This window comes from Loxodonta africana, chromosome 27 (genome assembly GCF_030014295.1).
Source record: "Loxodonta africana isolate mLoxAfr1 chromosome 27, mLoxAfr1.hap2, whole genome shotgun sequence".
Taxonomy (NCBI): domain Eukaryota; kingdom Metazoa; phylum Chordata; class Mammalia; order Proboscidea; family Elephantidae; genus Loxodonta; species Loxodonta africana.
The window spans coordinates 8,721,724-8,737,233 of NC_087368.1; positions in this window are offsets into that span (position 1 = coordinate 8,721,724).

Consider the following 15,510-nt stretch of genomic DNA (forward strand, 5'->3'; position numbering starts at 1 on the left):
CAAAAGTTGTGTGATAGATATATTTATAACTACAAAAAAAAAAAAAAAAGAGGAGCTGTTGAGGCTGCTTATGTATAACCAAACACCTCATGGGATTTGGTTCCTTGGCTTGGAGGTTTACAGTTATGATTTCATGGACCATCCCAGTTAACTGACCTAATAATGTATTTAGTGCTTAGTTTGTTTTGTAGTGACTGAGGTCTTAAAACGCTTGCAGGCAGCTGTCCAAGGCACAATTGGTCTCTATTCACCTGGAGCAACACGGGAAAAAAGAGGGTCAGGAATAAGAGGAGGATATGGAATGTGTAGCTAATTGCCTCCAGGAACAACCGCCTCCTTTTCCATGAGACCAGAAGAACTGGATGGTGTCTGTCTACCATTACTAAACATTTTGATCAAAAAGTCCATAGAAGAATCCTGATTGCAGAACTTCAAATTCTCATGGAATCCATACTTCCTGGACCATATAGACTAGATTAACCACTGAAACTATTGCCCTGAAATGATTTTTAAACATTAAACCAAAAATATTCCCTGAAGTCATCTTAAAATCAGCCAAGAGTGTAGCAATACGCTCTTTTAAGAACCATCTATATATGGTGAGTCTATGTTAATGAGGAAGGAACAACTCAGAAAAGGAGGGTGAGAATGGTTGCACAACATGAAGAATGCAATCAGTGTCACTAAATTGTACATGCAGAAAATGTTGAATTGGTGTATGTTTTGTTCTGTATATTTTCAACAACAAAAAAACTGATAAAATTTAGGAAAAAAAATCTGTTGACCATAAAAAAAAAAAAAAGACAAATGACCAATAAGGCTCTCCATGATTGTCCCCTATTACTCCTCTCTTATCATGTTCCCCTGGATCACTCTGCTCCGGATGCACTGGTTTCCTTGCTGTTTCTAGAAAACCCCACACACCCTGCTGCATTAGTGCTTTTCAACTTGCTGTTCATTCATCTTGGTGCACGGCTCACTCTGCTCCGGACTCACTGGTTTCCTTGCTGTTTCTAGAAAACCCCACACACCCTGCTGCATTAGTGCTTTTCGACTTGCTGTTCATTCATCTTGGAGCACTACCCTTCTCCCTATATCTGTGTCTCATTTCCCAATTCCTTCACCTTAACAAGGTCATCTCTCATCACCTATCGAAAACAACAAACCTCATGCCCTGGAACTCCAGGTCCCTCTTACTGGTTTTATTTCTTTCCAGAGTACTTATTGTCCCCAAAATTAAATGAATAAGTAAATGAACATGTTTGTTCATTTATCTATTACCATATTCTCCATTGAGAATTTAAGCTCTATTAGAGCACAGACTTTTTTTTTTTTAATCTATTTTGCTTATTGCTGAATTCTCAGTGGGCAGAATGGTTTCTGAACTATAGTAGTCACATATATGGCCAAAATAACACACACCTGTTGAGTGAGAGAATGCACAAAGGAACCATTGGGCCATCGTCAATTCATAGCCAAGCACCATTTAAGTAGGGGAAGGGAGACAAATGGATAGCTTAGGGGACTAAATACGCTCATCTTCCCTGCCTACTCCTGGGTCCACAAGTTGTGTCTGGAAACTCTCCTGGGTACAGATTGACTGACGGCAAGACTTGAGAGTCTTGGGTCACCATCTATTTCCATTCCAGGGGATACAATATTGCCATATGAAAAGTACAAGTTGTGGTTCCAGAAGGTCTAGTTTTAAAATCCATTAATTATTTGGAAGGTTTGAGAAAGTAACTTAACTACATCGAGTCTCACTTTCCTCATCTGTAAAATGAGAGAACATATCAGCTATTTTCCAAATGGGATGCAATGAAGATTAAAAGAGGTAACATGAAAACAACGTTGTGTAAACTGTTAAAAAAAAAAAAGCAATAAATATACATTATGACGCTATAAGAGAACAACAATGATTTGGACCTACTTAGCAACTTAGGATTGGAGGAAGATTCATTAACAACCTAAGACATGCAGATGACACAACCTTGCTTGCTGAAAGTGAAGAGGACTTGAAGCACTCACTGATAAAGATCAAAGACCGCAGCCTTTAGTACGGATTACACTTCAACATGAAGAAAACAAAAATCCTGACAACTGGACCAATAAACAACATCACGATAAACGGAGAAAAGATTGAAGTTGTCAAGGACGTCATTCTACTTGGATCCACAATCAACATCCATGGAAGCAGCCGTCAAGAAATCAGACGACACATTGCATTTGGGCAAATGTGCTGTAGGTATCTCTTTGAAGTGTTAGAAAACAAAGATGTAACTTTAATAACTAAGGTGCGCCTGACTCAAGCCACGATGTTTTCAATTGCCTCATATGCCCATGAAAGTTGGACGATAATTAAGGAAGACTGAAGAAGAATTGGTACATTTGAATTATAGTGTTAGTGAAGAATATTGAAAATACCATGAACTGCCGGAAGAACAAACAAATCTGTCTTACAAGAAGTACAGACAGAATGCTCAATAGAAGCAAGGTTGGTGAGACTTTGTCTCACATAATTTGGACATGTTATCAGGAAGGACCTGTCCGTGTAGAAGGGCAACATAAAGTAAAGGGTCAGCAAAAAAGAGGAAAACCCTCGGCAAGATGGATTGACACAGTGGCTGCAACAATGGGCTTAAGCATAACACCGACTGTGAGGATAGCGCAGGACCTGCCAGTGTTTCGTTCTGTTGTACACAGGGTTGCTATGAGTCAGGATCAACTCAGTGGCACCTAAAAACAACAGCAACCAACAGGGTGATTGTAATTACAATTACATTGTAATTGACGGATACCTGATTAGTCATACAACACACAAAATATTTGTTGGTTGCTGCTATTAGCCTTGTTGGCCTAAAAGGAGAATGATGATGTTTTAGTACTCACAAGTGGTGAGTACGTTTTATGCACTATTTCATTTTATTCTAATAAAAAACTCTTGTGAGGTAAATATTACAACAACTATTTTAAAAGCGATAAGTGGCTTACAGAGGAGGCGGGGGCCAAGACGGCTGACTAGGTAGAAGCTACCTCGGATCCCTCTTGTAACAAAGCCTCGGAAAAACAAGTGAATCGATCACATACATGACAATCTACGAACCCTGACCATCAAACACAGATCTAAAGAGTTGACCTAAGTGACAGAGACTGAGAACGAACAACCACAGGGAAGCAACAACTCCTTTCGGAGCCTGCAGCCAGCGTCCCAGTCAGGAAACCTTGGTGCCGGGCTTTGGACTGGGCGCAGGGGACCTGAGCACGGCATCCTGACACAGCGCAAACACAGGACGTGGCACTACCCCCAGAAGTGACCTCGGGGGAAGCCCAGCCAGTGCACACAGGCAGCGCAGCCACGTGGCTGACAGGAGGAGAAGCCACCAGTAGGCATTGACTGCTTTTGGAGCCTGGAGTGCAGCATCCCAGCCGGGGAACACTGGCGCTGGGCTTTGGACTGGGAGCGGAGGAAATGACCACTGCTTCTGAGACAGTGCAAGCACAGGACACAGGACTGACCCTCGGGGACAATCTCTACCCACCCAGAACACACAGTCAACACGCCCCTTGGGAATCTCAGATAAAACAGTAATCCCAAGCAAGATAAGTAACTTTGTCTATATTCCGGGGTGCTACTCTCTCCTATTTATCTGAACCCTCCCCTTCCCTCCCCTTCCCAGGCGGCTTCATTAACACTGAAATTTCCTGAGCCAGAGAATGAAGTGTGCTGCGGTTTTTGTTTGTTTGTTTCTTTTTTTTTCTGGTCTTTTCCTAACCCATTCTCCTGGCCTGAGAGAAGCAGCTACAAAAAAACCCAGGGACCAAAAATCCTTCCCTAATTGGACTAAAGACACATAACCAGCTCCAGCCAAACATATGTGATCCACAGTCTTGGGCTTTCATCCCTACAGGGAACAAGGTGGCTAGTATAATGCAAAGGCAATTCTGATAGGGATCTGATTGTAATTGTTTTAGCCCATTACTGGAAAGACAAGTTTCCCAGGTCTGATATCTTTACGTATTGAACAGAGCCCTCACTTACCCACACCAGGGAACTGAGGCCTGAAGCTCCCCCCAGACCACCTAGCCTCCTGCCTTAGGGGTCTAAGGAGGGTGATACCTACCAATCTGTAGAGGTGCATGCATTGGGGGCCTAAGGTACAGCTGCCCAGCCCACCCACTAAAGTGCATTAGGAATAGAGACACACCTACCTCACTGGCACTTGGGGGAAGACTGTCAGTATCCTTCCCCCACTGGAGTGTGAAACCCTGCTGCTACTAGAATCTGGTGCACACAAATATCACCACTACTTCTCTAGGTGGATAGGTGACAGTCTGCACCAAACACTTGATGAACCAAAATCAGATTCTACTCAAGCATAGTGAATGGACTCTCAGGCTTATATATCTGGTAACAGCCCAAACCAGCTGGAACTAGGACATAAGTGATTCAACGGCTACAATAATCAAGACAGCACAATCTAGTAGCCCATCTACATATATTGAAAGAAAATAAGATAAGACTCAGTTGGCAAATATAGAACAAATTACTACACTATCTTAGAGATGGCTCAGAGACAGCAGTCGATATCAAACCACATAAAGCAGCAGACAATGACTGCGTCTACAATTCCCCAAACTAAAGAATCAAAATCTTTCCCAAATGAAGATACAATCCTGGAATTGCCAGATGTAGAATGTAAAAAACTAATTTACAGAATGCTTCAAGACATCAGGGGCGACCTCAGAAATGAAATAAGGCAATCTACAGAAAAAGCCAAGGAACACACTGATACAGCAGTTGAAGAACTCAAAAAGATTATTCAAGAACAAAGTGGAAAAATTAATAAGCTGCAAAAATCCATAGAGAGACAGCATTCAGAAATCCAAAAGATTAACAGCAAAATTACAGAATTAGACAACTCAATAGGAACTCAGAGGAGCAGACTTGAGCAATTGGAATGCAGGGTGGGGGATCTGGAGGACAAGGGAATTGATACCAATATAGCTGAGAAAAATCAGATAAAAGAATTTAAAAAAATGAAGAAACTCTAAGAATCATGTGGGACTCTATCAAGAAGAATAACTTGCGTGTGATTGAAGTCCCAGGACAGGGAGGGATAACAGATAATACAGAGAGAACAGCTGAATATCTGTTGGCAGAAAATTTCCCTGATATCATGAAAGACAAAAGGATATCTATCCAAGATGCTCATCGAACCCCATTTAAGATTGATCCAAAAAGAAAATCACCAAGACATATTACCATCAAACTTGCCAAAACCAAAGTAAAGAGAAAATTTTAAAAGCAACCAGGGATAAAAGAAAGGTCTCCTACAAAGGAGAATCAATAAGAATAAGTTCAGACTACTCAGCAGAAACCATGCAGTCAAGAAGGCAATGGGATGACATATACAGAGCACTGAAGGAGAAAAACTGCCAGCCAAGGATCATATATCCAGCAAAACTCTCTCTCAAATATGAAGATGAAATGAAAACATTTACAGATAAACACAAGCTTAGAGAATTTGCAAAAACCAAACCAAAGCTGCAAGAAATACAAAAGGAAATTGTTTGGTCAGAAAACCAATAATATCAGATACCAGCACAACACGAGGTCACAAAACAGAACATTCTGATATCAACTCAAATAGGGAAATCACAAAAACAAAGTAAGATTAATTTTAAAAAGAAAAAAAACACTCAAAACAGGGAATCATTGAAGTCAATATGTAAAAGATCACAATAATCACAAAGAGGGACTAAATACAGGTGGTATAGAACTGCCATATGGAGAGGGATACAAGGCGATATAGAACAATATAAGTTAGGTTTTTACTTAGAAAAATACGGGTAAATATTAAGGTAACCACAAAGAGGTATAACAACTCCATAACTCAAAACAAAGACCAAGAAAAACATAATGACTCAGCAAACATAAAGTCAAATACTATGAAAAGGAGGAACACAATTTACAAACAAAAACGTCTCAGCACAAATAATTGAAAAATGAAATTGTCAACAACGCACATAAAAAGGCATCAAAATCACAGTACTAAACACATACATATCTATAATTACGCTGAATGTAAATGGACTAAACGCACCAATAAAGAGACAGAGAGTCTCAGACTGGATAAAGAAACACGATCCATCTATATGCTGCCTACAAGAGACACACCTTAGACTTAGAGACACAAACAAACTAAAACTCAAAAGATGGAAAAAAATATATCAAGCAAACTACAAGCAAAAAAGAGCAGGAGTAGCAATATTAATTTCTGAAAAAATAGACTTTAAAGTTAAATCTGCCACAAAGGATAAAGAAGGACACTACATAATGATTAAAGGGACAATTGACCAGGAAGATATAACCATATTAAATATTTATGCACCCAATCACAGGGCTGCAAGATACATAAAACAAACTTTAGCAGAACTGAAAAGTGAGATAGACACCTCCACAATTACAGCAGGAGACTTCAACACACCACTTTCGGAGAAAGACAGGACTTCCAGTAAGAAGCTCAATAGAGACATGGAAGACCTAATTGCTACAATCAACCTATTTGACCTCATAGACTTATACGGAACACTCCACCCAACTGCTGCAAAGTATACCTTTTTTTCTAGCACACATGGAACATTCTCCAGAATAGAGCACATATTAGGTCATAAAACAAACCTTTGCAGAATCCAAAACATCGAAATATTACAAAGCATCTTCTCAGACCACAAGGCCATAAAAGTGGAAATGAATAACAGAAAAACCAGGGAAAAGAAATCAAATACTTGGAAACTGAACAATACCCTGCTCAAAAAAAAACTGGCTTATAGAAGACACTAAGGAGGGAATAAAGAAATTCATAGAATGCAATGAGAATGAAAATACTTCCTATCAAAACCTCTGGGACACAGTAAAAGCAGGGCTCAGAGGTCAATTTATATCGATAAATGCACACATACATAAAGAAAAAAGAGCCAAAATCAGAGAACTGTTCCTACAACTTGAACAAATAGAAAGTGAGCAACAAAAGAATCCATCAGGCACCAGAAGAAAACAAATAATAAAATTAAAGCTAAAGTAAATGAATTAGAGAACAGAAAAGCAATTGAAAGAATACACAAGGCCAAAAGCTGGTTCTTTGAAAAAAATTAACAAAATTGATAAACCATTAGCCAGACTGACTACAGAAATACAGGAAACAAATAACCCGAATAAGAAACGAGATGGGCCGCATCACAACAGACTCCACTGAAATTAAAAGAATCATATCAGATTATTACAAAAATTGTACTCTAACAAATTTGCAAACCTAGAAGAAATGGATGAATTCCTAGAAAAACACTACCTGCCTAAACTAACACAATCAGAAGTAGAACAACTAAATAGACCCATAACAAAAAAAAGAGATTGAAACGGTAATCAAAAAACTCCCAACAAAAAAAAGCCCTGGCCCGGACGGCTTCACTGCAGAGTTCTACCAAACATTGAGAGAAGAGTTAACGCCACTACTACTAAAGGTATTTCAAAGCATAGAAAAAGATGGAATACTACCTAACTCATTCTATGAAGCCACCATATCCCTGATACCAAAACCAGGTAAGGACATCACAAAAAAAGAATATAGATGCAAAAATCCTCAACAAAATTCGAGCCAATAGAATTCAACAACATATCAAAAAAATAATCCACCATGACCAAGTGGGATTTATACCAGGTATGCAAGGCTGGTTTAATATTAGAAAACCCATTAATGCAATCCACCATATATATAAAACAACAGACAAAAACCACATGATCTTAGCAATTGATGCAGAAAAGACATTTGACAAAGTCCAACACCCATTTATGATAAAAACGCTCAGCAAAATAGGAATTGAAGGAAAATCCCTCAACATAATAAAGGGCATCTATACAAAGCCAACAGCCAACATCATTCTAAATGGAGAGAGCCTGAAAGCACTTCCCTTGAGAACGGGAACCAGACAAGGACGCCCTTTATCACCGCTCTTATTCAACATTGTGCTAGAGGTCCTAGCCAGAGCAATTAGGCTAGACAGAGAAATAAAGGGCATCCGGATTGGCAAAAAAGAAGTAAAATTATCTTATACACAGAAAACCCTAAGGAATCCTCCAGAAAACTACTGAAACTAATACAAGAGTTTGGCAGAGTCTCAGGTTATAAGATAAACATACAAAAATCACTTGGATTCCTCTACATCAACAAAAAGAACATCAAAGAGGAAATCACCAAATCAATACCATTCACAGTAGCCCCCAAGAAGATAAAATACTTAGGAATAAATCTTACCAAAGATGTAGAAGACCTATACAAACAAAACTACAAAGTACTAGTGCAAGAAACAAAAAAGGACCTACGTGAGTGGAAAAACATACCTTGCTCCTGGATAGGAAGAATTAACATAGTAAAAATGCCTATTCTACCAAAAGCCATCTATACATACAATGCACTTCCGATCCAAATTCCAATGACATTTTTTAATGTGATGGAGAAACAAATCACCAACTTCATATGGAAGGGAAAGAAGTCCCGGATAATTAAAGCATTACTGAAAAAGAAGAAGAAAGTGGGAGGCCTCATTCTATCCGATTTTAGAACATATTATATAGCCACAGTAGTCAAAACAGCCTGGTACTGGTACAACAAAAGGCACATAGACCAATGGAACAGAATTGAGAACCCAGATATAAATCCATCCACATATGAGCAGCTGATATTTGACAAAGGCCCAGTATCAGTTAATTGGGGAAAAGGTACTCTTTTTAACAAATGGCGCTGGCATAACTGGATATGCATTTGCAAAAAAATGAAACAGGACCCATACCTCACACCATGCACAAAAACTAACTCCAAGTGGATCAAAGACCTAAACATAAAGACTAAAACGATAAAGATCATGGAAGAAAAAATAGGGACAACCTTAGGAGCCCTAATACAAGGCATAAACAGAATACAAAACATTACCAAAAACGACAAAGAGAAACCAGATAACTGGGAGCTCCTAAACATCAAGCACCTGTGCTCATCTAAAGACTTCATCGAAATAGTAAAAAGACCATGTACAGACTGGGAAAATTTTTTCAGCTGTGACATCTCTGACCAGCGCCTGATCTCTAAAATCTATATGATTCTGTTAAAACTCAACCACAAAAAGACAAACAACCCAATCAAAAAGTGGGCAAAGGATATGAACACGCACTTCACTAAAGAAGATATTCAGGCAGCTAACAGATACATGAGAAAATGCTCTCGATCATTAGCCATTAGAGAAATGCAAATTAAAACTATGATGAGATTCTGGCTGGCATTAATCCAAAAAACACAAAATAATAAATGCTGGAGAGGCTACGGAGAGATTGGAACACTTACACACTGCTGGTGGGAATGTAAAATGGTACAACCACTTTGGAAATCTATCTGGCGTTTTCTTAAATGTTAGAAATAGAACTACCATACAACCCAGAAACCCCACTCCTCAGAATATACCCTAGAGAAATAAGAGCCTTTACACGAACAGATATATGCACAACCCTGTTTATTGCAGCTCTGTTTACAATAGCAAAAAGCTGCAAGCAACCAAGGTGTCCATCAACGGATGAATGGTTAAATAAATTGTGGTATAATCACACAATGGAATACTACGCATCGATAAAGAACAATGACGAATCTGCGAAAGATTTCATAACATGGAGGACCCTGGAAGGCATTATGCTGAGTGAAATTACTCAGAGGCAAAAGGACAAATACTGTATAAGACCACTATTAACAGATCTTGAGAAATAGTATAAACTGAAAAGAACACATACTTTTGTGGTTATGGGGGGGAGGGAGGGAGGGTGGGAGAGGGCTATTTACTGATTAGTTAGTAGATAAGAACTACTTTAGGTGAAGGGAAGGACAATACTCAATATACGAAAGGTCAGCTCAGCTGGACTAGACAAAAAGCAAAGAAGATTCCGGGATAAACTGAATGCTTTAGAGGTCAGTGGAGCAAGGGTGTGAGTTTGGGGACTATGGCTTAAGGGGACTTCAAAGTCAATTGGCAAAATAATTCTATTATGAAAACATTCTGCATCCACTTTGAAATGTGGCATCTGGGGTCTTGAATGCTAACAAGCGGCCATCTAAGATGCATCAATTGGTCTCAACCCACCTGGATCAAAGGAGAATGAAGAACACCAAGGTCACACGAAGACTATGAGCCCAAGGGACAGAAAGGACCACATGAACTAGAGACTTACATCATCCTGAGACGAGAAGAACTAGATGGTGCCCGGCCACAACCCATGACTGCCCTGACAAGGAGCACAACAGAGAACCCCCGAGGGAGCAGGAGAACAGCGGGACGCGGACCCCAAATTCTCATAAAAAGACCAGACTTAATGGTCTGACTGAGACTAGAGGTATCCCGGCTGTCATGGTTCCCAAACCTTCTGTTGGCCCAGGACAGGAACCATTCCCGAAGACAACTCATCAGACACGGAAGGGACTGGACAATGGGTTGCAGAGAGATGCTGACAAAGAGTGAGCTATTTGTATCAGGAGGACACTTGAGACTGTGTTGGCATCTCCTGTCTGGAGGGGAGATGGGAGGGTAGAGAGGGTTAGAAACTAGCAAAATTGTCACAAAAGGAGAGACTGGAACGAGGGAGCGGGCTGACTCATTAGGGGGACAGTAAGGGGGAGTATGGAATAAGGTGTATATAAGCTTATATGTGACAGACTGCCTAGATTTGTAAACTCTCACTTAAAGCACAATAAAAATTATTAAAAAAAAAAAAAAAGCGATGAGTGATGTTCAGAGAGCTTAACTGCCAAAACTCATATGGTCATGTAACTAGGAAGTACTAAACCCCTTTCCAAAATACCAAGCCATTCTCTGACTTTTAAAGTTAGGCCTCTCTTTACTCATAATATTTAAACATGTTCAAGACAGGTTGCTCCACATGAAATGTGCAGGGAAGGGTAGTACAATAGTACTGAAAAGTTTAATTTAAATTCATAGAAGGTAGGAAATGCCTGATATAAAAGACGACATGCCGCATGATTCCATTTGTATGACATTCTAGAGCAGACAAAAATAAGCTATGGTAATTATCTTGTGGGGAGGGGGAGTAGAATTAACTCGAACGGGGCAAATTGAAATTACTGATGTGACAGAAATAGCCTGTATTTTGATAGTGGGTTACATGCTGTTTGCATTTTTCAAAGCTCATCAGACTGTATACTGATGATCTGTGCATTTTACTGTACCTAACTCATAATTCCATTTGAAAAGTTTAAGCTCATAGAAATAGAAATGAATTGTAGACTTGGGAACCAAATGAAATATAGTAACGCTAGAATGGTATCACCATGATGGTAAAGCAAAAAGCTCCAAGCTCCTGACTACCAAGTAAACATCAAAAGCAAGTAGAATCTGTCAGAATTAACCTTGTCAGAACTCTGGTACACAGTCAGAGGCTCGTGGCAATCAAACAAACACTGAATCAAGAAGGGGGTAACGTCAAGAAAATGGGAGGAAAACTGTGTGGCTTTCTGTTACTGGCCTACGCCTCTCCCCTGCCCTGGCTCAGTAGCCAGCTTGAAGGGGCAACCCATATTTTCAGCTTGGGACTCTGGTCCTGGATTCTGAAAGGAGTAAACCAAACCTCATGCACAAAGTACTATGTTTGTCTGTTTGAACCTGTCAGTGGCTACCTAAAGGGCTGAAGCAAAACGTACGTCTCTATATCACCTCTCTTAGAGGTAGTACAGGTGGAGGACTAGCGGGCTCACTGAAAGTACTGGGCTAAGAGAGGAAGATTCAGACACACATTAGAAAGCTGTGGGGTAAGGTCAGGGGCCACAAAGAGGGCTTCTTTGGGAAGCTGGGGAATTCAGAAGTACCCGGGTATACTGAGGAATTTAAAAAGACATACGAATGCCTAGGTTAAGATGCTCACCCCGAAAAGACCTGAGAACACCTTTAACATTCACTTTGGGTTGATCTCTGGTCAGCGTAAACCTTGCTAAGTATTGAAGGAGTGTTGCAGGACAGACCCTATCTGCAAGGACCACAAAGGACTTTTTCTCTCATTGCTTACCTTTTCTTTGCTTCGTTTTCCTGTTTTCTTTCATTTTTTTAATTTTTCTTTTCAACTCCTAGTGTTCACGGAAGTCTCTGTCAGAACAATAGCTGAGCACAACCTAAAGAAACAAAGACTTCTGTGAACATACACACCAAGTAATTCAGACTTTGCAAAACTAATTTGTGAAAGTCACTAAACCAATGGACTTCAACAACAAAACAAAGAGAGAGACAGAGAGGAATGGAGGAAGAAAGGAAAGTCTGGTAGAAGGGGGAGAATCTCATTTCAAGAGTTACTCAAATATCTGATTTTCAATTAAAAAAATCACAATGTATACAGAGAAACAAGGGAGAATGGCCCATTCAAAGGAACGAAGTGACAGAAATCATCCCCAAGAAAGCCAAGATACTGGACTTACTAGATAAAGACTTTTAAACAACTCTTTTTTTTTTAAATATGCTCAAAGAGCTAAAAGAAAACACAAAGAACTAAAGGAAATCAGAAAAACAATCTATAAACAAAGCAAGAATATCACTAGAGATATAAATTATAAATTATAGATATATACAAAAAAGAAAGAAGCAGAAAAGTACAATAACTGAAATGAAAAATTTACTAGAGGGGTTGAACAGCAGATTTGAGCTGGCAGAAGGAAGAATCAGTGAACCTGAAGATAGGACAATTGAAATAATCCAAACTGAGAAACTGATAGAATAAAGAATTTTAAAACAATGTACAGAGTCTAACAGAACTGTAGGACACCATCATGCAGAAAATATACACATTATGGAAATCCCAGAATGAGGAGAAAGCAAGAAAGGGACAGAAAGAATATTTGAAGAAATAATGGCTGAAAACTTACCAAATTTGATGAAAGTCATGAATCTATGCATGCAAGAAGCTCAATGAACTCCAAGGATAAACCTAAAAAGATCCACAGTGAGACACATGATAATCAAGCTCATGAACACCAAAGATAAATAGTTTTGAAAGCAGCAAGAGAGAAGCAAATCATCCCATGCAAAGAATCCTCAAAAAGATTTAAGTATCAATTTCTCCTCAGAAACCTTGAAGGCCAGAAAGCAGTGGGGTGACATACTTATAACGATGAAAGAAAAAAAAAAAAAAAACTGCCAACTAATAATTCTGTATCTGACAAAACTGTCCTTCAAAACTGAGGGCAAAAAATAGAATATTCCCAGAGAAACAAAACCTAAGGAAGTAGGAAATGATCCAAGATGGCAGCTTAGTCACACACACCATGCTGTCCCCCTACAGCAGAGAACCAAGAAACCAAGTGAAACAGATAAAGATGATATCATGGAGTGAACTGTGTCCCCCAAAAATATCTGTGAACTTGGCTAGGCCATGATTTCCAGTATAGTGTGATTGCCTACCATTTTGTCATTTCTTGATAGCTTTCTATGTGTTGTAAATCCTATCACTATGATGTAATGAGATGGATTAGTGGCAGGTATACTGATGAGATCTGCAAGATTAGATAGTGTCTTAAGCCAATCTATTTTGAGATATGAGACAGAGGAGCGAGCAGAGACACATGGGAACCTCACACCACCATGAATGCAGTGCTGGGAACAGGGTGTGTCCTTTGGATCTGACATTTCTGCACTCAGATGCTCCCAGACCAAGGGAAGACTGAGGACAAGGACATTCCTCCAGAGCTGACAAAGACAGAAAGCCTTCCCCTGGACCTGGCGCCCTGAATTCAGACTTCTGGCCTACTGGACATTGACAGAATAAACTTCTCTTTGTTAAAGCCATCCACTAGTGGTATTTCTATTACAGTAGCACTAGATGACTAAGACAGATGACAATCTGGGAACCCAGAACAGCAAATGAGTCAAACACTGAAGGGAAGGAGAACTGAATGAAAACAGCAAACAAGACTTACAGACTGTAGACGTCCTGCCAGCCAGCCCAGCACCACGTGGCCATCTTAAGACAAAGTGAGTTACATTCCTGGGTGAGGAGCTCAGGAAGGCAACTTCACAGAACCCCCATTAAGAGACAGAGATACTGTGCAGACAAACGTGGAGCAAAACGAGGTGAGCAAAACGTGAACCATATTTAAGGAAGCAAAGTGCAGGAAAGCAGGCGAGAGCCCTAGGGATCCAGGCAACCATAGAGTAGGGAGTGAGCTAGAAAATAGGGCAGAAGTACTCACCAGCAGCAGTTTCTGATCATTAGGGCAGCTGGCACTGCCAGAGTGGAGGATCCTTGAAGTGGCAGCTAGAGATCCCTCACTTGACCAGACTCTGAACAGCGCACTCCCAGCATCTGGTCAGAGCTAGTCCTGATCACTGGTTGCACTCTGTGGGGAGTGCCTCAGCTCCCTCTCTATGCTCCCCGCTTCCCTCCCAGTTCCCAGGAGTGTGCCTCTCTTCCCTTCGCCACTTGGCAATCCACTTCACACAGCCCCGTGCTGTCACACTTGCAACCCAAGGTTTGCATCTGCCCCATCCATCCTCATGCCAACTTGCACACCTGGCAATCCACAGCACACAGTCGTACACTGTCGGACCTGCAACCAGAGGCTCATGCACGCTCCATCCACCCCTGCGCTACACAGCCCACCACTCCCACCACCAGACTGGCAATCGGAGGACTGAAACTCCCCTCTCCCGCCCACCATTCTACCCACCTGGCGATCAGCAGTGAAATCTCCTGTGCTACCTACCCAGTGACACGTGACCCATGCACTCTCAACCCAACCACTGGGAAACCAGCAGTGAACACACACAACGCCCAACCCAGAGATCAGTAAGAATGCTCCCTGCACCCATGCTCCAGTAACCAGCTGGAAAGACACATCACCTCATCAGCAATGGCAATATATCCTGACAGGTGCCAACTGAACCTCCGTCAAATGATGATCAGGAGATCCTAGTGCCCTCAGCCTACATCTCACCATCTGCAGTGCCACACATCCCACATCCAAAGAGTTCTTGCAGGCTGTCTACACTTGTGCTGAAACCCATTGATACCCTACCACCTAATGAGATAACAATTTGTGCACGTACAGTGGGCCTACCCCATCTATTTGGGTAGCACTCTCTCATGGTGGATATGGAAACATCCTGCCCTGACCTCCAGAAAACACACTAACTCTATCACTAATCCAGAAGGATCCCATGGTCCCACAAGTGCTATGGAAGGAACCTGAACACCCAACGCTTGTCACCCAATATCAGGAGAAGAACCAGCTCTCCCACCTCCACTCAATCCAGTAAGGGAAGACAAACGAGCCTATCCAAAGAAGATTCACACATGAGTATGACCCACCATACGCCATAGTGAAAGGAAATCATGCTCAGCCAAAATATACCACCAAAGTTACAAATAAGCCAGAACCACAAAATAAATAATACAAAGGAATAAAGGCATTCTAAAGAGAA